This window comes from Filicampus tigris, chromosome 4, assembly GCF_054856515.1.
Source record: "Filicampus tigris isolate MCC_2025a chromosome 4, RoL_Ftig_1.0, whole genome shotgun sequence".
Lineage (NCBI taxonomy): Eukaryota > Metazoa > Chordata > Actinopteri > Syngnathiformes > Syngnathidae > Filicampus > Filicampus tigris.
Genome location: NC_141220.1, coordinates 8484057 through 8507720, shown reverse-complemented (window position 1 = coordinate 8507720; position 23664 = coordinate 8484057). Strand labels below are relative to the sequence as shown.

General features: G+C 39.4%; 1 protein-coding gene across 3 annotated transcripts in view; it reads left to right on the top strand.

Annotated features, from left to right (window-relative positions):
• Positions 1-23664, top strand: part of rag2 (recombination activating gene 2) — a 37819-nt gene that overhangs the window by 11151 nt on the left and 3004 nt on the right. For 2 of the 3 annotated variants that reach the window (XM_086028715.1, XM_086028713.1), the window contains exon 1: positions 23038-23199. The exons of the other annotated variant lie outside the window; for it this stretch is intronic. The gene's annotated coding sequence lies outside the window, so the exon portion shown is untranslated. Of the gene's footprint in view, positions 1-23037; positions 23200-23664 lie in introns of those variants that run through there. 3 annotated transcript variants of the gene reach the window in all.

Below are 23664 nucleotides of genomic sequence, written 5' to 3'. Positions count from 1 at the left end.
GGGAGGAAAAGGTAGCTTACTTACTCATCTTGGCCCTTCATTGGCATTACCATCTAAAAAAGGGTCTAGATGAGAAATAAAATATAAAGCTCAAACACATTTTTTTCAAGAATGTTCCCATCAAGCCCTCTAGTTGAAACAAGGCATTCTGGTTAATATTGCATTTGTGGAATATGAGTTAAGCAGCGAAATCCACCCATTTTAGCTATCTCAGGGGGCGGCCATTTTGTCACTTGCTGTCAACTGAATAGCAGGTGAGTGTACAACGATTACAATCTCTTGATCAAACCCTTGAACATAATTTCTTAATCCAAGGTCCCTTTCAAAGGGAGAGACAAGTCCCATTGATTGCAGAGTCGGTTTTCTTCTTCGTTACTGCAATCTGGCAACCTGCTTGATTGCGACCAACACTGGCAAAGGTTTCCTGCAGAATCTGCGGACCTGATCACTAACACCAATCTCAATGTACTTGTGATGGAAATTTCAGCTCTTTCTGGAGAGATGCTTTTTCAGGCCCTCCCCCAAAAAGAGCCTCTTTTGGCTTCTCTGTGGCCACTAAATGTTTGTGTTGCTTCAAATATTTTATTACCAAATTATGTTATTATTAAATGAATTGCTAGTAAAAAATTATATTGAATATGTATTTTTTTTTTTAATGCAACTCAATCATTTACCAACTAAATGGTTGGTAACATTTCATATTTGTATAAATTAATTATCAATATATTTAGTTACATGTTGTCACTGACCTGTATTGATGCTAATGTAAAGGAAGTTATTTACAGTGGGTACAATTTGAGCTTCTGTGCATGATTTTTGTTTAATGTGTTTGTGTGTTGTGTTTGTTAATCACACTGTTCGTATAATTAGAAAAAATGACATTCAATCGGGCATCGGTTCTTGGATCTGTTGTTTTAATTAGTTATTTTTTGTTCTTGTTGTTTACAGAAGGATCTGAGTCATCAGATGCCAAGTCCTCAGGGATTGAGCCCTTGTTGGCCCAAAACATTAACTATCTAATAGTCTAAAAATATGACTATTAGAGTAGAATAATTTCAAGATCATGTCAGAGTCTGGGATAGATTTACTCAAGTGCTTTGGTTTTCTCAGTGTGAGACTTTGTGTGCTTCTTCTGATCAGGATTATTTGATTGTTGTCCGTTTCACCCAGTTGTGTTGACTACACTCTCTATTTTCAGCCCATCACCGCCTTCCCTTTCCTTGTGTTCTCACCGGCTGTCTCTTGTTTTGTCGTTAGTCTGTGTACCGTATATTAAGTTGAGGTCATGTCATTGTCAGATGTCAGATGTTATAGTTAATACAGTACAGTATTTTGTGTTTTCGATATTTTGTGTCACTCAAAATATGTGGTCACAAATATTGTGTTGATAAGAGCACATACTGTATTCAGAATTTATTTTCATATGAAAATATAAAGGTCTTCCTCCCACATTCCCAAAATTTGCATGGTAGGTTGATTGGTCATTCTAAATTGACCCTAGATGTGATTGTCTTTGTGTGCCTTGTGTTACGGCCCACGTTGTGTCGTGGCCGGTTTAAATTGTGTGTGTGGGTGCTCTCCCCTGCTCTGCCCTGATTGGTGGCCTTCGTCACCAGTTTAGCCATCCAATCAGAGCAAGGGAGAGTAACCAATTTGGTTAATTACTCTCAGGTGTGTTGACCAGCACCAGTTAAGAAGGACTGGGTTGCTGGTCTTTGGGGCTGGCTGCAAGTGCGTGGCCAGTCCCTTGGCTGACTGCGAGTGACGTGGTCAGTCCTTGTGTGTTTTGTGTGTTTTGGGCTGGCTACTGGTGATGTAGACAGTCCTTGTTTGCTGTTTTTTTTGTTTGCAGTGGTTGTCTTTTGTGTTGCATGTTTTTCACTGTCACCCTTCCAACTCTCACACTTATGTTGGACCCCTCCTCCTTGCCATCTCGAGGAGCGGTCGTAACACCTGCGATTGGCTGGCAATCAGTTCAAGGTGTACCCCGCCTACTGCCCGATGACAGCTGTGATAGGCTCCAGCACGGCCGCGACCCTTGTGAGGATAAGCGGTATCGATAATGGATGGGTGGAATATAAAAGCCGGGAAACACTCTCCTACTGTGTTAACTACTGTATCTCTTATTACGTGTCTGTCACAACTGATTATATCCAAACAATTAGGGGTTTATTGTCAGAACAAAAGTTTTTTTTCTGATGCTTTTCATTTACTGGGACATTTCACAAAGTCATCACATGCAGTAGTTCTTATTGTTGCGACTGATCTAACATTTTCTCTTCTTTGTCTGATGAACTCACACAATGGATAGATTTCATTGCAAAATTAGGTCTTCAATGTATTGAGTTTTCATTTATTGTTACGTCAACTTGGATTCTTGCTTACAGAGGGGAGACTCATTGGTGTATATATATATATATATATATATATATATTTTTTTTTTTTTTACTACAATGATTGAGTTACACAGTATGTACCTATTTTAATGATAATGGCATCTTCCTTCCCATCAAGCTTTTGTTTGAATGTGTACCGCTGTGTTATTGATGCGACCGGTGAATGGTAAATTAGCTGTGCACCTCAACAGGGTATCAGCTGTGTTTGTCTATTAATGCTTTAGAGGAGGGGTGAGGGCGATGGTTCCAACAAGCCAGAACTTGTGTGGAAGCTCTGATTCAATTTAGCAAAGGGGGATGTTACTATATTACCTCAGTGTATTACAGTTCTCCCTCATTTCCGCTAACATTCAATTTACTTTTCTATAAATGTGTTATCTCATGTGTCACAACAGCACAATGTAGAATTACTGTACAGTGTACACTGTGGGGATTTACCAATACAAACAGATTAGGTTATGTTCAGATAACTGCTGCAAATGCTATTCAAATGAAAAGAAGACATTTATTATTTATTTTTCATATTTTTTGCAAAGTTTGAATTTCCTACTACATTTTCAGTTTGACCAGGAAAAAGCCGGGCAACATTCTGTATTCCTCCGAGTAGTGTTCCTAGTGTATATGTGATGTTGAAGACTGACTTAAGCATTTTTTTAATCCTTCCATGCAATGCTGCTCACCATTGAGTAATGTGTATTTCACTTTTGCAAAAATCTTTTCACCACTTTTCGACTTTTCTCAGCAGCTGCACTAATGAAAATGCACTTGCCAACCGTCACATCTTTCTAAATTTCAAAGTGATTGTGGGCAGCCAAAGGCAATAATAATGGAAATAGCTTGACTGTGAAGTTTGCCTGCAAAATGGTATGAATAGGCTTCTGTAAATAGCAACATTTGTATATAATAACTGGACAAGTACTAGAACAATCAGTGTATTAACAGAAAAAAAAAAAAAAAGGACAAACATTTCCTATCCCCTTATCTTCATTAGATTTACAGTGAGCTGAAGCTTATCCCAGCTGACCTTAGGTGAAAGTCGGAGCACACGCTGGACTGGCTGCCAGCCAATCACAGGGCACATTTACAAGTATTCGCAGTCTGCCCCTGACCAAATCCACATTCTTGGCCAGATGTGCTTGAGGCCATTTTCACACTGAGCCAAAGATGATGACATCATCAACAAGCATTATCACGATTGGTCAGTAGAGTCCTAATCCATACAACTTTATACCATCTATCACATTTGCCACATATCCCGCGCACCACTAAGTGGAAGGTCTATATTTTTATTTGTTGTGTATTTCATTTGTTTATATGTTTTATTCACATAAAAATACTGACACCGTGTAGAGGAAACATACATTTGGCTTTCATCAGCATCTATGCAAGTATTTGTTCAAGTAAATCCCAATCACCCATCTCAAACTCCACACTAGTCCATTTGGAGCTTGTTCTGGGGCCCGGGCAAGTTGCTGAGTCTTGGCAAGGTGACTTTGTCCCATAAGGGAGCACAATCAGTCCTGTGAATAGAGCCTAAAGTGCTGATCTCTAGTTTTCTCTGAGTATTTCTTTTGATCTCTCTGAATTCATGGTGCCTTGTTATCATACATTATTACCACTGCATTCATTACATTTCATTAGGAATCATAGCCCACTGCCTCTACGATAAAATGTTTTGAGCTAGCAGGAATCAAATTATACAAAACTTGATCGCATGCATTTCAACAACAGTGAAAGGTGGAATCACCACAAGTTCATTTGTCTGCTCTCACCAACACAGCAGACCAGAAAGGTGTTTTATGACTAATGCAAATCTCACAACACAAGTAGGTTCTCCTCTGTCTCCAAAGCTTTGAAATGTGCTTACTATTGAAGCTATTTTAGACCAATTGCTTACTTGGTTGTCTTCCTCTATTTATCTAACAACACCGTAAGTAAAGCTGAGCTGCTACCTTAACACACTCTTCCATGTAACATATTTAGAGCTTTTGGCTTTCTGCCTCATTCCTCACTGCCAGGATGCTCGCGCGCACACACACACACACACACACACACACCGACACCCCCCCCACACACACACACACACATGCGCGCGTGTGTGGCCCTGGCCGTGTGTCTTGTTGGTTGCATAAATAGAGTTTCGGAAATGTGGTGGTTTGTGTTCATCAGGCAGTGTAAGCCATTTGTGCAGAGGCAGCCCTGAATTAGACTACGTGAAGTAACAGTGACACCCACAGGAGAATAAAAACACTTTTCCACCTTCTTGACTGAACCTGTATGTTGATCCCCTGAATGCAATATTGGGAAGAGTGAAAAACAATCAAATATTTATGGCACCTTTTAAAAAACACTGTCTGTACATGCCAGGGGAAACATAGCTAACATAAGAATTACAAATGATCTTGGAGAACTTGGCCAGTGGCTTCTTAGTTAATTTCACAACTTGTATCTCAATTGGATGGTGACCAGTCTGGGTTGTACCCCACCTTTTGCCAAAAGTCAGCTGGGATAGGCTCCAATTCACTCGTGACCCTAGTAAGGACAAGCAGTATACAAAATGAATGGATGGAGTAGACTGCCCCACTTAGCACAAAGCAAGTACAGTACAAACTTGCTTTATTCAGACAATGTGTTAACAAACTGAAAAGTGTGTAAACCAAAGTAATGTTTCCTATTGAAATAAATAGGAAGCAATTAATCCGTTCCAATGGCTACCTTGTTTATATCAGGATACAGTGAAAAATAAATACAATAAAATATAGAAATAAGTAAAGTCACACCTGATTATGTTGAATAACATGAGGTGTGCACTAATTTAACGAGAAACAACTGAGCCTTTGAAGTCAAGAAGTTATGTTTAGGTATTGCGCAGAGCTGGGAACTTTTTTGCCGGTCCGGCCGCGAACCTCCACCCTTGACCCGGGGTACCCTTCCGGCCGCGACCCTCCGGCCATATTCATAAACATTGTCGGCCCCCGCCCTGTTCCGCCCTCCCGCCCCCCCCCCAAAAAAAAGTGTCTGTGATTGACGCCGCGGGAGGGATGCTAACGGCAGAAGCTTTTTAAGGATCATTAGCTGGCTAATTTACTATTCGAACCCGCTGTGGACACGCTTCAAAATGCGCTACTAATACTTTACTACTTACCCAACTGTGTGTGCTTACTTCCATTTTGATTCATTCTGATGATTTACTGTTTACTACCTGTACTCCAAAATGTTTAAATACAACTCATTTAGAGGGGAAAAAATGTAACTGTAAAAAATAGTCTACCAATTTTTTCAGAGAAAAAAGCCCTACCTTTCATTTCCAGTTCTATGCTTATCTTTACACCCTTCTTTGCTTCATATCACCTCAGTTCTTGTTTCTCCAGCTGTGACTAATGGGTCTCTATAGTTTAATTCTGTGGCAAATGCAAAAAGCCCAAAGGCCAAGAAAAAACACTTGACGAGATCTTTCAGATCCTCACATGGGTGGACTCTCATGAGATTTGTTGACATCTCGCTTCATGCATTCGATACAAGTTAGTTTAACTTTTAAGGTATGTTTTTCCAGAAAATGTTGGTGCTCATCTATTTCTACAGCACAAAATACAATGCTGTGATATTTAGTCTACGTAGAGGTTTCTCTTTGAAGTAACATGAGCATTTCTCTGGTATGTCATATTTATATTTACGGTTAAAATTATGATCGTAAAACCACTGAGTGAAATAGAGATTTTGATTAATGTTTGCCGTCATTGTGCCTTCAACATTGCTGTGTACAACAGTGGAAGATATGGGACAGATCAGTCACATAATAGCAAAGGAAAGCTGGAGTTCAATGAATCATGTCTCACTCTAGTTTCCATCTGCCGGAGAAATGGACAAATGAGTCTGCACCCCACAAAGGCCTCAAATAACCTCAGTTAGGCAATATTCAGTCACCCATACTGTCCTCAGAGCACGAGTGGAGCCAGAACGTGGCTAACGGGTGGACCTGGAAAAATCAGGGTGGGCCTGAATATTTCTCTCACTGAGCACAATCCTCCTATCCCACATATTATATATTCAAGTAAAATGACAGACTGAATGTTCAGATTTTCTTTAGACAGCCATAATTTTGCCATTCTTAATATTCAATAAAGGTGGCATGGTGGTCGACTGGTTAGCATGTCCGCCTCACAGTCCAAAGGTTGTGGGTTCGAATCCAGCCCCAGCCTTCCTGTGTGGAGTTTGCATGTTCTCCCTGTGCCTGCGTGGGTTTTCTCCGGGTACTCCGGTTTCCTCCCACATTCCAAAAAACATGCATGGTAGGTTGATTGGACACTGTAGATTGCCCCTAGGTGTGATTGTGAGTGCAAATGGTTGCCCACCCATGGCTCCGCCCCTGCCTCAGAGTACACATTTAGATTCTGTTTGTAATAAACTTAACTATTACCGTGATATTCATCAATTACCCATCTGGCTTGGCCCAAGTTATTTAGTTCTGAATGTCATCTGAATGCCAAATGTTGATTGTACAATGTTCAAGTGTTTGTACTCCAGCTGCTGTGTACTTGGCAGTCCATCAAGCTTAACAGGCTAAATTGGCAAGTTGTTTGTTGAATCGTGGTGATAAATATAGTATTGCGACAAGCCAAGGCCCAGTGTTTCACAGTTGTCCACAATGTAGATGTCATGCGTCCAGTAATTGGAGTCCATAATGGAAATGGAGCTAATTATATTCAACACTTTTTCACAGAAGCAAAAATGACAAACTTTTATTATTCACATTATAGCTAAAGTGTCTTCTTTTTTCATAAATAGCATGCCATAATACATTTTTGGCTAGTAAATCCTTTAATATTTGGTATTAGGGTGTTCAAAATGGGCCCGACTGTACTCAGTACAGTGCAATAGAGCTACATGTTTTCTCTCAGAGTCAGGAAATACAGTAATGCTTTTACCAATTCAAAGCGAATCCTAATAGTGTTATAATTCGATGGATAATGGTCCAGAGCTACTGAGGGTGTAGTGGTACATTTGCCTGACTTCCATGCAGGCCCCACAGATTCAGTTCTTACTCAGTGATAATATGAATGAAGCGGTGAATAGTTGTCACTCTGTTCGCTGTCACTGACTGGCAACTAATCCAGGGAGTCTGCTTTTTGCCTGAAGTCGGCTGGGATAGGCTCCAACTCCGCAAGGCTCTGGACAGGACAAGTGGTATAGAATATGGATGGATGGATATAGATAATGCTCCTGTCATTGACTGGCAACAAATTGGGACTATTGCATGTCACCTTTCACCGACATTCAGCTTCATCTGGGAATTTCACGATGCAACGCACCTTAGTCAGTGTAAACAACCCACTGTATAGTATTGCTGTTGCCTGTGACTAGCATATAAAGCTCGCAGAAAATTATGTCTAGATGTTGTTGTTGGATAGTCCAACCATAACATGATGGAAATTTAATTATCATTCCACATTACCGCGTGGACCCTTAACGTCGGAGAAAGTAGGTAAACGGAGTGAAGAGAGTGGAATTGGGCGGTTCGGAATGGAAGACCGCAGCGCTTTGTAGTGAGCACTTCTTAAGTGGTAAGAATCGTTCTCGAGTGTGATAAAATGTACTGTTTTCATTCCTACATATCTTAGGCTTTAACCAGCTTGCATCATTCTCTACATAAGCGTTAAAGCAAGTGATAGTTTAGTCGGACTTGAGGACGGACGGCCGTTTAAAATTAGAGGCGGACCAGCCTATAGACGGGTACTACCCCCCCCCCGATAAATAGGCGAATGACGTTTGATGGAAGAGTACCCACAGTGCAGACGGATAACGAATAATGGACCCTCAATTTTTAGTAAAATGCCCAGCTCTGATGATATTATTGTAATATTGAACCATTAGTATACTTGGTGATTGAGAACTTTGATTTGCATTGAATGGCCATTCATTTCTTCTGTTGCCTGTTATGTTTATTTGTCCACTTAGTTTCTTCAATATAAGGTGCCGCCACCGAAAACATTGGCAGTCTCTGCCTCCCCTTTTCCCGAGCCGCTTCTTAGACTTCTGATTTGACATTTGAGCATAAACGTGATTTTTTTTTTTTTTTAAAGTGACTATAAAATAAATGCATTTTTGAACAAAGTTTCTGTATGAAAGCCTTCATAACGGTGTCATTGTAGTCATATCAACTGGGTTCTGTAAATATATTTAATGATAATGGGTTCTAAGTGCCTGCATCACTCTGAATTATTTTTTTATGACAGAAACCTACAATATTGACTGAATCCAAACTGTGAGGACAAAACAGTGCTGTGAGCAGCTGATGCAAATTGTAGTCTTGCATCATTCGCATTCTATCACCTGCCTGCTACTGTTGGCGCCCCACTGCCAGCACACCTGCAGACAACACAGGAGGCAAGTTGAGGCTTCCTGTGCCTCTTTTATCTAACTGAAAGGCTGTGGTTATGGCCGCTACGTTTTCGCCACAACAGGCAGTGGCACCTCCTGGAGGGAGAATGAGTCTGAGCTTTAGTGCTGCGGGACCCCCACTAGTCTAGGTCATATACGTTTGGGTAGAATCACTTCTCATCCATACAAACACAATCAGCAGCACAGGAAAAACTCTAGAGTGATTGAATGGGTGAATTTGTGCAATGTCACTCAGCAAAATTAGCTTTCTTAGAGAGCTTTTGTTTGTTTGTTGTTGGATTTTAATAGCTTCGTCCAAAAAAACGACATGATCTCAAGTCTTTTTGGTGCAGATTAAAGATGAGCATAATATTTGAGGATAGACACTGGTTAGTCATTTATTTAATGAATAACAACATGGTGTCCGCTATGGGAGGTTTAGCTATTTCTAAAAAGATAGCACAATTTCGTCTGTATTTGAGGCTGGTGTGGACAGCACATTCAGAGAGAATCACAATTATCGATCAAATGATTTTGGTCATGCACAATAATTAGGGTATCTAATGCTTTGAACAAAGCACGTTGTGCTCGTGTGCTCTCCACTCATACTATGATTCATACACTGACAATGTCAAAAGTGTCAGGCCTGCGAGCAGTTTTTACTTTGAGCAGGAAAATCTTGACACATGTGAAAAGGTCTTGTCCTTTGGACTTGCTGTGCTTTTCCCCGTACCAATTAAAATTCAGTGACTCAGAGCGAGCATTAAATATGCATCACTTCAGAACCAGTGCGTACATGTTAACATACTCCCGCTAATGTTTAAAAATGAAATGTAATCAGAATTTGTGCAGGTTGTCTTTAAAGAGGGAAGTCAAACCAAACATATTTTTTCAAGAATATGTTCTATGCAGGCCCACTAGTTGAAACTAGGCATTCTGATAAATATTGCCTTTGTGGAATAAGCGTTAATCCACCCATTTTTAGCCATGTACATTTGGCCAGTAACATATCATTATAGCAAATACACACTGTACATCTAAATATGTTCCCAATTCGGGGTGTAACAATTTGATTAGTATCGTGATTCCTAGTTGCCGGTATTGGTTCATTTAGATTGATACGATCTGAAACGATTCAGTGGCTAGAAATGGATTCAGTAACTTTTTAGCCAAAAATTCACTCAAACTACCTGTGAAACAAACACTTTGGAAACTGTAGAGTGCAGTTGAAGTTTCCTAGATTATTGGTGTTTCCTGTAAAATGATCATGTAAAAAGTGTTCATGGGTATGATAAGCAAACAACTAAACAAACAATGTCAAATGCATGCACGGTTTATTTGAATAAATTGCAACCAAAATCTCGTCAGGCTGAATTACCAGTTGGTTTATCTGTTGATTCTGCTTTTGTTTTTCAACATAGAAATAATACAAATATGTACTACAATTTATAAAAGAAAGTGCAACCATCATCTCTACATGTCAAATGAGCAGTATTTCAACCTTCTACTACTGTCATTTTAAAACACCACTTTAAAACACTCATATTTTACAAAAGAAAAGTATAACCATCTATTCTTCAATGAATACACTGTGTCTTTGTTTCTTTGTAAATATCAAATGATCAACATGATCTGGCTAAAGATCACGGTACTAAAAACTCTCTGCTGACACAGTTGCAAAAAAATCTGCGACCTAAGAGAAACTTTTTTTTTTTTCGATGACCGAGTAAGGAGAGTTTACTAGGGAGTTTGTAAACTGGTAAGCTGTTTCAATTTCTCATCTGCATATCTTACCCTCTCAGTGGTGAAACATTTTGGGCTCCCCACGCTTTTGAGTGAAAAGTGACAGTACTTATACTTCGCTGCTGTTGTTCCGAAAGTCATGTACCCCACCCAAACACTATGCCGTTGTAATCTTTGCCAAGCACAGATTTATGAAGTTGGACTGTAAGAATCAAAATGAATCATTACAACCTTATTGCAAACCTTCCCACCTTTAAAGTAATGTAAAAAAAAAAAAACTAATTCTATATTTTAAGAAAAAGAAGAATCATCATTCACGATCTACCAAACTTTGCCTGTTGCAAAGTGAACTTAGTTCACTGCCAGCACACATTGGTGTATCTCCAATTTTTGCACGCAAGTCAAAGCAAACGAATTAACCAAACGATGTCTCAGATCTCAAAAATTTCCCTCAATATCTCAAGTCACCCCTGTATGTCAACTATTGATAATGAGATACAAAACTGTTGTCCTCACAGTGAGCATGTTCATTGTACACGCCCGTCAAAGTCAATAGTGTATTAACAAATACTCGTAATAAAAAGACCTGAGTTACGTTTTGAACAATGGTGAAATGTAACAAGAAGCATATGGGCTCTAACGTTTCATTATCGCTTCAAGGTGCGATCTGACATCTTGTGTGTCCTCATGTGGTGCTGAGGGTCATTTGCAGCTGTGAGAGGGAAACACAAGACGGTGAATCGGAACACCAGCCCACACTTTCACCAACTGAAAGACACTAGAGGACAAGTGATTGATCCTGCTTTTTGAAATGCATTAGAAAATATACACTCTCCACCTGGGTCACTTTGTGTACATCAACATAATAACTAATGTTACCTCCAATGGACACTTAATGCAGACGAGACGACCACATGATTAAATGTGAGAGACCAAACCATCAAGTCTTTTTCCAGCTTTTCCCATCTTCTCGTCAGACGCTCCACTGGCTCAGCTTGATTTAGAATGACGGTTTCCCTTACTTGCCTGGTAAATCTGTGCACTCTTTCAATCACAATGTGTGGAGAAACACAGCTCAGAAAAACAGTTCCAATGATTGTCTCATTGACTAAATTTGGTGCGATCATCAAACACAATTCTGGGGGATGACAATCAGACTATAGTGGAAATGAGAACTGACTTGGCGTTCAATTAAAATCAGGCTCCAGTTATTTCTTAGGGGGTCACTTACAATGTGGTGCTATTGAGTTGCATTGCCAGGAAATCATGCACCTGTATTCTCAACAGACATTTCATTAAATACACCTGCACAGTGTAATTAGATCCAATATAAGAGCTATAAAAAAATCTGCCTTTACAAAATTAATAATATTTAGTGATAGTAGACAATGTCAGGGTATTCATTGTATCTCACTTGGGGCAAATAGGAGCAGGTTACAAAAACAAATTGTCACTTCTCTGCCAGCATGGTTTTAGCACCAAATGAGAGTCATTAGAAAAGAAACAACAACATTAAAATACCCACAAAATACATCCAAATAAAAACTGAGGAATCATCTTTGCATCTTCTGACAAGGAAGAATTTGTATTGCATTTTTATGAAATAATATTGTGTTGATACCGGTTTTGTTTTCGACCTTATTAGGCTGAGAAGATACATTGGTTACTTGAGCAGCTAGCCTGAGTGTCAAAATTTAGATGGGAGGTTTGGCTTATGGCCTTCTCAGACTACATGATTTTTTTGTCGTTCATGATGGTTGCGCTGTCAGACTACCAGATAATATCCTTCTGTGTCTTGGACCGGGCGAGACATCATACTACAAGCCCCCAATTGTTGCGTGCTTCCGTCAAGATTCTGTCCATCGGCGTAGGGTCCATCGGGGAGGCGGGACAAGCAGCTGTGTTGTCATGTCGATGGAGGCATTCTGTGCATGTATGCGCATTTGTTCTCTTCTCTGAAAAAGCAAAAAAGAGAGAGAGAGAGTGAGGGATAGAGACTTTGGGACCTGTTCCTGGATGGTTTGGGAGAGGGCAGTTTGGACTGTCTAGTCTCCAAAAAGAACTTAAAGTGAAAGTCAACCCAAACATATTTTTTCAAGAAAATATTCTATGCAGGTCCACTCGTTGAAACACAGCATTCAGATTAATATTGTGTCTGTGGAATAAGAGTTAAGCAGCAAAATCCACCCATTTTAGCCATCTCAAGGGGCAGCCATTTTGTCACTTCTGTCCACTGAAAATGACATCACAAACGCTCAGGGCTCAGATAATGACCAATAACAGCTTTTCTGAAGCAGAGCCATGATTGGTCATTATCTGAGCCCTGAGTGTTTGTGATGTCCTTTTCAGTGGACAGAAGTGACAAAATGATGTAGGACATGTCACACTGTCTGCTACATGTCTGTTGGTCCAAAATTGGGCGACATTTGTATAGTCTGACATCGGTATAGCTTTAGCTGCTTGCGAGTGTTTTCATTTTGTCTTTGTGTGTTTGAGTATTTGGACCACTCAATAAACAGGTGAAAGTAAGATTGTTTCCTTATTTTTTTATACTTCACTCTCTGAACTGAAATTTTGACTTGCAACACAAAGCAAAAAAAAACAAAAAAACCTCACAAGTTAAAAACAAAAAATTGGCGCATTTGTAAGTCAGTCAAGCTACCACTGTATACTGCATATCTTTCCAATGTTCAAACTACAAGAAGTTCTGTGTTTTGCATTATAAAACTGCAGAGAAGGAAACATTCCCCCGGCAAGCATGATTGTTTTGTTTTGGTGTAGTCTGAACTAATAGCCCCAAGATCGAACTGTGTTCCAGTGGTTTCACAGTTTGTGGATGTACGAAACGAGCACATCAAAATGAAAGACCTCACCCGGGGAGTCAAATGCTGAGCTCCACTGTGGCAAAGTACAAAAAATAGATATGGCATTTCAGGAGCGCAGCGGAGCCATATCAACAAGTCCGGGGCAAGAGGCCCAAGACAATTTACCAGAGGGGAAGCTGTTGTGCGGACTGGCAGATGAACGGCGTCACAGATGATGATTCATTTGTCGTAAAAGACCTGAGCGGGTTGTAATCACCTCTGTCACTGTACTAATGGCGTCCCAAGGCAGACAACAGACAGAAGAGACGACAGGGTCAGAAACGCAGAATAATAGCATGCAGACAAAAAGATCACAACAATCGGTCCGGATGAGGGCGACTCAAAGCTGAAGAACAGGGAGGTGACTGTCAAAGAGTGTATCCAATTTTGTATGCTCGTGTTCAAAGAAAGGAATTTCAAGCCATTTGAAGGAGCTAATACTATTAAAAATTGACAATCCCCACTTTCCCGTCCTGCCAATCCATTCACTTCCTTGATTTGGTCATCGCAAGCATTGTATATCTTAACATGAAACACTTAACAGTTGCAGCACTTAACAGTTTTTTTGTTCCTTTACAATTACGAAACACCACTAAAAAGTAAAGATGTGATCATTTACTCACAAGAAAATTCATGTGTTTAATTAGTAATAGGCCATTCAATGCATTGGCGAAATAGAAAACCCTTATGATGCAACGTTTCCATCAGCAAAGGGCACCCGGAGATCATTTCCTTTTAGTGGAAGATAAAGGTTGTTTTATCAGTTTTACTGGCACTTGAACTGTAAAATGTCTCACTAGAGTCCGCACATCATCTTGGTAAAGTCATGAAATAACTGGCAGGTTCATTTAATAAAAGAAATAAATCGGACCTCAAAGAGTCCCAACGATGGCATGTGCCAAAGCATCCAACATAAACTAATCCCTTCACAACAAATATGGACGCATTCCACTGGCAGGAGCCTTTAAAATAATAAGCCCCTTGACATTCACACATTTGTTATTATTCGCCTTGCCAACAGTGTTTTGTTTCAAAGCTAAGTGGGTTAGTTTTAAATATCTTGAGTTTTAGCAGAGCAGATAACAAAATGTATTTTTTGGCCAAATTCCAACTTGGCCTAACTCTCTCCAAACATCTGATTTATTCATGCTGATGCAAAACATCCAGCAATGATTTGTTCCTGTGACAGAGCCTGTTTGTTTCCAGTCCAAGTCAAAAAGACATTTAAAAAAAAAAAAAAAACACCATCTTTCACTCTCATTTTATGCTTGCAGCAGTCTATTCATAATTAAACCTGATAATCAAGGTGGGAGCTCACAGTGGGCTCTTCCATTATGTCAGCATCACTGAGTGGCAAGAGAGGCTGCTGCCAAATAACTTCTGTGTCAATTGGCAGAGATGACCTTAGCCTGCTGCTTTTCCTCTCAACATCACATCCCACGCGTGCCGTTGATTGAACACGTCTGCCCAACGTGCAACATGCATGAGCCAAACATCTTTGCTTGCTTTGGTTAGCACAGAGGTGTCAAGGCTGGACTTTATCAGAAAAGAGATGAGTTGTGTCTTTATCCAAAAAGAGTACTTTGGATTATTCATGAAAATGATAATGTGTGTTTAATATTATCTACAAGCCACCACATTAGGGCTGGGCATTCACTGTTGTTCACAATCTTACAGAAGAGGCATTATGCAAACAAATAACCATTTCCTGTCTGATTTGCAGCATTGCTAAATAAGACAGCAAATCCAATTTTCATTCGATTGGAAAGAAAGTTCTCTCTGCCACAACATTGTGACCGTCTCAAGACTTCCACTCAGTGGTTGCACTGCTCTATCTTCAATATAATTGAAAAGAAAATGGTGGAAATTGGTTGGTTGGTTGTTATTTTTCAAAATGACACTGCGAGGCAATCACAAAGTTCTACTTTATGTTTTGCTTGTGCCGCAAATCAAACTGTTTTATCGACAAAAAAAAAAAAAATCAAAAGATTTGCACAAACAAAAGCATTTGTCAAATTTGCCTAAAGCTCCTCTGCAGGTGCTGCCCAAAACAGTTAGCTTCATGCCATGCGTGCTCAATATCACTGGAAGTAGACCACAAGACACATTGAACACAGATTCAATGTAAAGATCACAAAATGAAGCACAGTGGTGACGTTATGGCATTGTTAAAAAAATATATATATTATGGTTTAGTTTTGCCATTTTCTGTTTCTAAAACGATGAGGCAGAACGATGTATTGATTTAATATTTCTATATACTGCTGTAAATAAAGCCTTTTGGTGCTTGGTTTCCTTCATGTCCTAGATATTATATGATGGTCACGATTAAAGCATTTAATCCGTGAAGTATATCTTCCTTTATTGAAAGTAATTCATCAATAATTGAATACATGCATGCGCCATAACCTGGTGCTGTAGTCCATAAAAATAAATATGTACTATGAGACAGCCAACATTACTGTCCCACCGTGGCCGTTAATAATCATCTTTATTACACTGAATAAAATCAGTGCAAGAGTCCAAGGCTATTGTACTCCTTTGTATGTATTGTTGGACTTTTTATCAAAGAACAAGTATGCGTAAAAATTCGCGTAATCAACGACTACTAACGAAGCACCTGGAAATATTTTAAAATCTGAATCATAGTCATATTGCCATAATGAATTGATCTTCCCGCTCTCTGTCTTATTATTTTCTTGTATGGTAAACACATTTATTTTGTGCAGACAGACCAATGAGGCATTTTTCAGTTCATGTGTGGCATTTGTCCTGTTTGGAAAATTGGCTTTCTGACCCAGTTGAGACTTAATCATGTCTTTGATATCATGGTGGTTAATGTTTGTTGACAGGTAACATCAAATCATAATCGTGTTTTAGAATCGATAAAATACAGTTAATCGCACATCACGTTCAAGATCAGGCAGCACGGTGACCCAGTGGTCAGGATAGTTGTGAGATTCTGTGACACGTGAGATACTGAGATACTTGTGGATGGGTTTCCTCCCGTTTTCCAAAAACATGCAGTAGAGAGTCACCCAAAACTTAGCTGGGATAGACTCTAGCTCAACTATGATGGAAAGATGGAAAGAGAGTTTCAAGAGCCTACTGGATTTTGTACAAGTAAAGCACCATAATTAGTAGATTGTGAATGTGTTGGGGTTTTCTAATGGAAAAGCTTGCATATTCATGAATATTCAGGGAAAAAAAGCATTTTACAAACACGGTAAAAGATAGGGATTAAAAAAGTTCATGTGAGGACGTAAGAAGGGGGAGAGATTAGTTCATGGGCACATTTGGCTTGAAAAGACACAGTTACACTTCATAGGCTTCACATGTCCAGTTTAAATATAGCGACAAATTTGTTGTTTAGTCCCGTTTGCAAATTTTCGTTCATTCTTTCATCTTTTTAGGAACACTTTAGAGAAGACAAATTTCTGTTTCCATCACGGTGGAATTAGTATGGGGGTGGAAGAACTTTAGTGCCCTAACCTCAACCTCCTCAAACCTCTTTGGGGTGAACTATAGAACTGAGATTGTGGAGCAGGCCCTCTTGCTTCCAACATTGGTGACCTTGGACATCATCACAAATGCCTTTCTGGATGACTGCGCAAAAATTACAACCGTTACACTTCAAAAACCTGAAGTCTGCCCAAAAACAGATGCAAAGAGGAGACAGACTGCACATTTTCAGTTCAGTTCCAATTTGAAATGACTAAATGCCTCAAGATTTCAGTTTTCAGAAAGAGCACTTCACTCACTGTACTTCTTTTCTTAGTGTGCTAGTTTGTATGACGGTGTTAAGGCGTGTTTTCAGATGCTTTAAGATTAAGATGCTTAGCAAGCCCTTTTTGCCCAACAGGGAAATGTCAGTGGAGTGTAGCCCTGCAACTTAACTTGCTCCCATGGGAGATGGGGAGGCTGTCGGGGGTGGGGGAGATCAAACGAGAGAGGAAGCAGTGAGAAGTGATGAGGAATGACAACATTACGACAGCATTGTGGATGTATGGATAACGCCTGTGAAGCGGAAAGAAAGCATTTTGGTTGCGAAGAAACCTTGATTGATGGATGGAAGTCAAAAAAATACTGCACATCTTTCACATTTAAATAACCCCTGTCTGTCACTTTCTCTGTATGTCGTTGATTTACTGCATACTGTATAGTTAGTCACCTTTTCCAAGGGACAGTGCTTTTTCTTGAAGCAAACGGAGGGACACTTTGGATGCTAGTGAGTTTAGTACAGACGTGCACACTGAGGCATGGACAGAACTTCAGGCTATAACTGCTATTGATTTTGCCATGATTCTGATTAGAGGGCTCCTTGTTGCAATCAATACCATAGTTGAGTGGACTATACAGTGAAAGTGATGGTCCCAGCAAGGATCCAATATTTGGCTTCCAATTAATAAAATTCTTGATTACCTTTAAAATGAGAAAAGTCTCTTAGCATAGGAAACAGTTCGGCATGAGTGGCTCGCAACTATCCAGACACTAGATAGAAAAATGACAATCAATAATACATGCAAGATACTTGCGATTGCGTTTTATGGAGTGCCAGTACCAGTAACATTATGATGAAAGATGCTCCTGTCCTACAGCTGTAGATCTTGTTATGTATTGTAAACGAAATATATAAAAACAAATAAGAATGTCAAATATACACTCTGGACAAGTGCAGGACAACTGCTTATATCAAACAGTTACTTTTACTTGGAGGAACTTCATAACAGCAAAACAGCTAGAACATTTCAATTGAATTCACTTTTAAATAATAATTGTAGTAGCAGTAGTATGTCAAATGTTAACACCTGCAAGTTATTGGTGAAATGTTAATACTGTTTTAATCCAGTAAGGCCGGGAGCGCATATCCGTGTTTGTACCACTAAAGCCAGGAGCGCTGTTGCGTGTTTCTCCCTTTAAAGGTGGGAGAGCGTATACGTCATTTTCCTTTTTTAAATCCAATTCTCGGTCTGCTAGTCAATAGAATGCATCAGAATGTACACGTGACGGTGTCGTGACTCCTCGGAGGATGTTGGTAATGTCCGCCAGTAATGGAAGACGCCATCGAAGTGAAAAAGATGACGCGCTTGTGGACTTTGAACCAGTGGAACCAGTCGAACGTGAGACTGTATATGAAATTTGTTTATAGACACTGACAATATTGATGCCTTTGTAGCAGAATAAAGGATGGTATTCACCACTCGATTTTTCAAAATTAAAAATAGTGCTCCTCTTGCACTGATTAAAAAAATGTTTTTTTTTGTTACATCTTCAATTGAAACAGTAATGATCAATAAGCTCGGGCCGGTTTGAAAGCCACATGTCTACGCTTTCACTTCCTTTTGGAATTATGTTTCTATCTGCTACAGGGGGCTGAGATGTTGATTATTTACTAGGTTCTGTCTGGAAAAACTTCAGGATTTCAAGGGTAATTCCAAAGATGACCTTAGGTTTTACAAACGTGTTTAGCCAAGCGTTTTTGGCCTTTTTCTTTTCGCCACAGAGGATGTTCATCACCTCATGAAAAACATGTTAAAGCCACTCCAAAGTATTTCTCAATGCACAGTTGTACAGAATGGTTCATCAGTTAGTAGCATTATTCTCTTTCTACGATCAATAAGGCATTAGAAGCAAATCTAGAGATTTCACTTTATGTAAGTGCAAGACCAAAAACCAACAATGAATGCACTCAATCTTCATTCCCAAAGGCAACACAGACTGTAATAGCTTACAAAGGATTCACTGTATGTGCACAGACACACAAAGTCTTTGTCCACAAACACAGTGTGTTACTGGCTCTTTACGTAAGTTAAGACCACATGCAGTGTGGAATGCTTACTGTATATTTCCAAGCATCCACATACAAAATATTCGACAGACTGTTGCATGCACAAAGTTGAAATCATTTTGTGATTCTATACACGGTACAAATATGAATTTTAATTTTAACTTTGCGAGACCTATGGCATTGTTGGTATGTACAGTATAAGATCTTCATACCTTAGTGGAGCTAGACTTTTATCCTGGGGGGGCGATGGGTGTGTGTGTTGTTCAAGGCTATCACAGGGGGTCCACAAAACAAAAAACGCTACAAATCCAAAACATTCTTCAAAAAACGCTGATAAACATAAATTATATGTTCCCCATGGAGAAAGGAGGGAAATGTGAAAATACCCAAGTATCAATTATCTGGCCTGGCACTTGGGGGGTCCAAGCGTATTTGCCGCAGGGAGGGAATGGAGGAGGGGGAGTTGTCCTGTAACTCCGCCAGTGTATATAAGAAAGAAACACAAAAACATGAAATAGGCTCTAGGATCAGAGTGCTACAAAAGATATACAAAAAGGATAGACTGTAAAATACAAACACAGGGGACTATCAAATAGTTGTAATGTTTGTGTGTATTGTTGAACTATTGTAGGAGCAACAACAGTTGCAGCAAACACACTCACACATCTCTTAAGCGTGTTTCCTTGCTTGTCTTTTCTCCTCTTAACTGAAGACATGGGTGTGCAGCAGGTGTATACCTAATGTAGCTCGTTTGCGGAGCCTGCCTGACAGGAGCTTTTAATTTTTCTCAAATCTGCACTTGCCCTCAAACTATCGACTGTATTATCTTAGAAAAGTGTCCGACTTTAACTTCATTTTTTTAGGCTGATTTTTTTTCACTTCAACTGTATGTAGTGTTCATGTCTCAATATATAGCAGCACATTCTTGTACCTGCTTGTTTGTGCGCTCTGATCAGTGTCTGTGACATCCCACTTCAGTATACTGCTTCGTGTGGACATACAGTACATATTTTTTTTTTTTTTTTTTTTAAACAGTTCAGCTGATAGGTCATGCAGAATGGAGGATCTGTATGCCGTTGATGCGGGAACAATTTTCCTCTGCAGTGGTGTAGTTTTTTGTTATAATGCCACGGTGGCCATTTGCATTATGATGGATATATGATGACATTTAAAGATGGACAGAATGAGGTTTAAGCCAGACATCTGAAAAAAGACAGAAAGAACCAACCCAATTCCCTTCTAAGAAACTGATCGTTTGCGACATGCGGCACAAGAAATATTTCCTGTTTTGTGTTTATGGCCTAAAAGTGTTTTTTTCCTGGAAATATTTATTGTAATTACAGCATTTTGCTATTACCGACTGGCACACAATGAACTCGTTTGCACTGCGCAGAAAGCATATGTCGTCACAAGAAGTTACCGCCACATTTGCTGCTTTTCATTTTATTGTTTTAGATTCATGGTGAGGTGTTTTTATACAAATATGTACTGTAGCAAATCAGAAGAACTTTGAAGTCAAGCAACATCACAAAATGGATTGGATTTCAACTTTTGAGGTTCTGCATAGGTACGTAAGGTACTGAGGTGATGGTAAACCATTGTGCCTTGTTTTCGATTTACAATACAAGGATTTGAACAGATGTCATCTGTCAAAATCATGGTAGCAACAGCCAGGTAGTGATGCATTACAAGGGACAGAAACAGGTGCCACTGTAGCTTCTAATGACTTTCTTCCATTAATTATGTACAGATCCATGCACTCACTGCCTAAGGTGCGCCTACGCGGCGAATTTCACAAAAGCCCATCTTTGGCTAGCTACACAGCAGGCTTCAACAGTGCTTGGAGTGAATGCCTTCCGGTGGCCTGAACGGCTGATTTTTCTTCCCCTCGCCGAATTCGTACAGATGTAACAATTGTTAGAAAATAAAGACAAAACACATCCATCTGACATCATGTAATATCCTGTAGTAACAAGAGAAAAGTCTTCTCTCCACAGCTCCGCTCTGCAAGCATCGGTTTAGGCACACAGGTGCTGCACGCTTTTCAAGCCCTAACGGTTTTCCAGGCACTTGTGGTTTCAGCCTTTGTTTTTCACAGCTCGAGTGTTCTCTCAGCCGCTCAGTGCACAAAAACATTATGTTAATGAGAGAACCTACATCTGCTTCAAGTTCAGTTTTTCTCTGGGTGTTTTGGCGTGTTACTTCTTTTCAACCCTCTGCTGATCTGGCAGATGGGTGGACAGACATCTTTTTCATCAGCTCATAATACGACATCATAGTAGAATAATGTGTACACACACACACACACACACACACTGTTCTATATGGTTCAATGGCCCGTGCACAATGTACAGATTTCAATCAGCAAGTGAATAAGATGTGCACAAATGAAATGCCTTCAAGGAGTAACTCCATGAAAATGTGTGTGGGTCTGTTTGGCTTTCTGGCAATTTTTAAAGCCCGCAATTAATTTTGATGCCAAAAATGAGCACAACCTTAAGGGATGAGCAGAAGGAAGACAGAAGAAGCTTTGTGTGTGGGTAAACACATAAGAAAATAAGCACAAATTAGGGAACGCTGAAACAAAGTGTCTAATTGAATCTTTAATTGAACAGAATCTAGGCTGTACAACAAAAAATGCTAATGCTGGTAAATGCACTAGGAAATGTTTTTTCTCTATCAAAAGAAATGAGTTAAGACTGGATGAAATCACTGTTTTCGAAAGGGATCGGAAATAATTAGTTACACTGGTCAACAGCAAATTTTAATCAGAGATGGCTTTATGTGTCCCCAAATATCTTTTTGACGCTGATTTAAGAAATGGCCTTTTTTTGGGGGCGCAAATTTTGGTGTTTTAAGTTTGACCTATAAACACTTGCACAACCCAGACTTTACCATGCATTGTAATTTATAGCTATGATGTTTCATGAAAAAAAGTCCTTCTGTTGCTGAACCTAACCCTTAATTCATAAATACTACTACATTTACTGTGTTACATTTTACCTTATTATTATCATATGATGATGATGATGAGGAGGATGAAAACCTCATGTGGTGGAGAGAAAAAAAACGAAGGCAGATTTGGAATCAGCGCAAAAAAAAAAAATTGGAAAAGTTTACTTGCACCTCTGATTTAAAAAAAAAAAAAAAAAAGGAAAAATGTGTTAACCAGCGTTATTTCTCATAGTACTATAATGGCTATGGAGGGTTTCATATATTAATGGGAAGCATGCAAATTGAGCATTAATAATGAAGATGACATAATGATATGTAACAAATAATCCTCTTAAAGGTGATAAAACAGAAATGTCTGTCAGCGTTTTGTGGCATTATAAGTTAACAGATTTTATTTTGTGTTATTTTATGATCAGTGGCTTGTTATGGCATTGAAAACATGAAAACGTCCAAAATATGTCTGCTCTCCCGCGAGTTGATGACTCATTTTCTGTCATTATACATTGTCTGTATAATTTAGGTCATTTTTTCCGCTGTATTGTATTTTCATGCTGGTTGTGATTTGGGCCTCTGTTGCTATAATCAGCATGTGTTAATTATTTAGCTGTTGCCTAATTAGAGCAATTTTTGTATGACACACTTAATCTATGTGGCCCCTTGTGGAAAGTAAGGAAGTAAAAGACTAACAAACAGACTGCTTGTTCTGGCAGGGATGTCATTAAGGCTTTATTTTATTTGTATTTTTTTACAAGCATCTCTCAACACATTTAAACATCTGACGACTTTGGACTGTCGCTGCTTTTCTTAGCTTCTTAGGTGTATTTGATCTGTGGCTGTACCTCCGAAGTGACTTGCTAAACACATTCAGGCAGTGCCGCCAATGAGCAGCAGTCACACACAGTTAACCTCAAGATCTGGAAGTGTTTGTGAGTCAACGAAGCTTCACAAACTCACTGCCAGTGTCTGCTTTTGTCAAAGAGAGACTATATAAAGAGTGATTAGGTTGAGCTCAGTGATCTTCAAATTCACAGTAAAGTGAGTCTCAACACTCACGTCTCCTCGCCCAGGCTGCAAGGTAAGCGCATTAAAATTGATCGGGAAATAACTGGAAGTTGTGAGGTTACAAATTTGCATGGTTACTTTAGACAGTTGAGTATATTAGTATCAAGGTTTTGCGACAGACAGTGTATATAACAACGGCATGAACATGAACAAAGAAATGCTCAAAATACAAGTCAACTTGCCCCGTTGGTAATGAAGAGTTTCCTTTTGTCGTTTTGTTTGTCTGGCAGCTGTATTTGAGTAATGATGAACCAACCCTTAGATTAGGCAGATACAATTTTAATGACTTGTTGCTCCTGTAGCACATTAAATGCAGCCAATTTATTACACTGTATGGACAAAAGAAGAGCATGGGTTATGTAGACAAATGAACCAATTAATCATTGTTAGCCTATAAAGATGATACAAGGTAGGATTGACGGGATAACGAAGTTGCTTATGCGATATCTAATTATTATTATTATTATTATGGTCATCA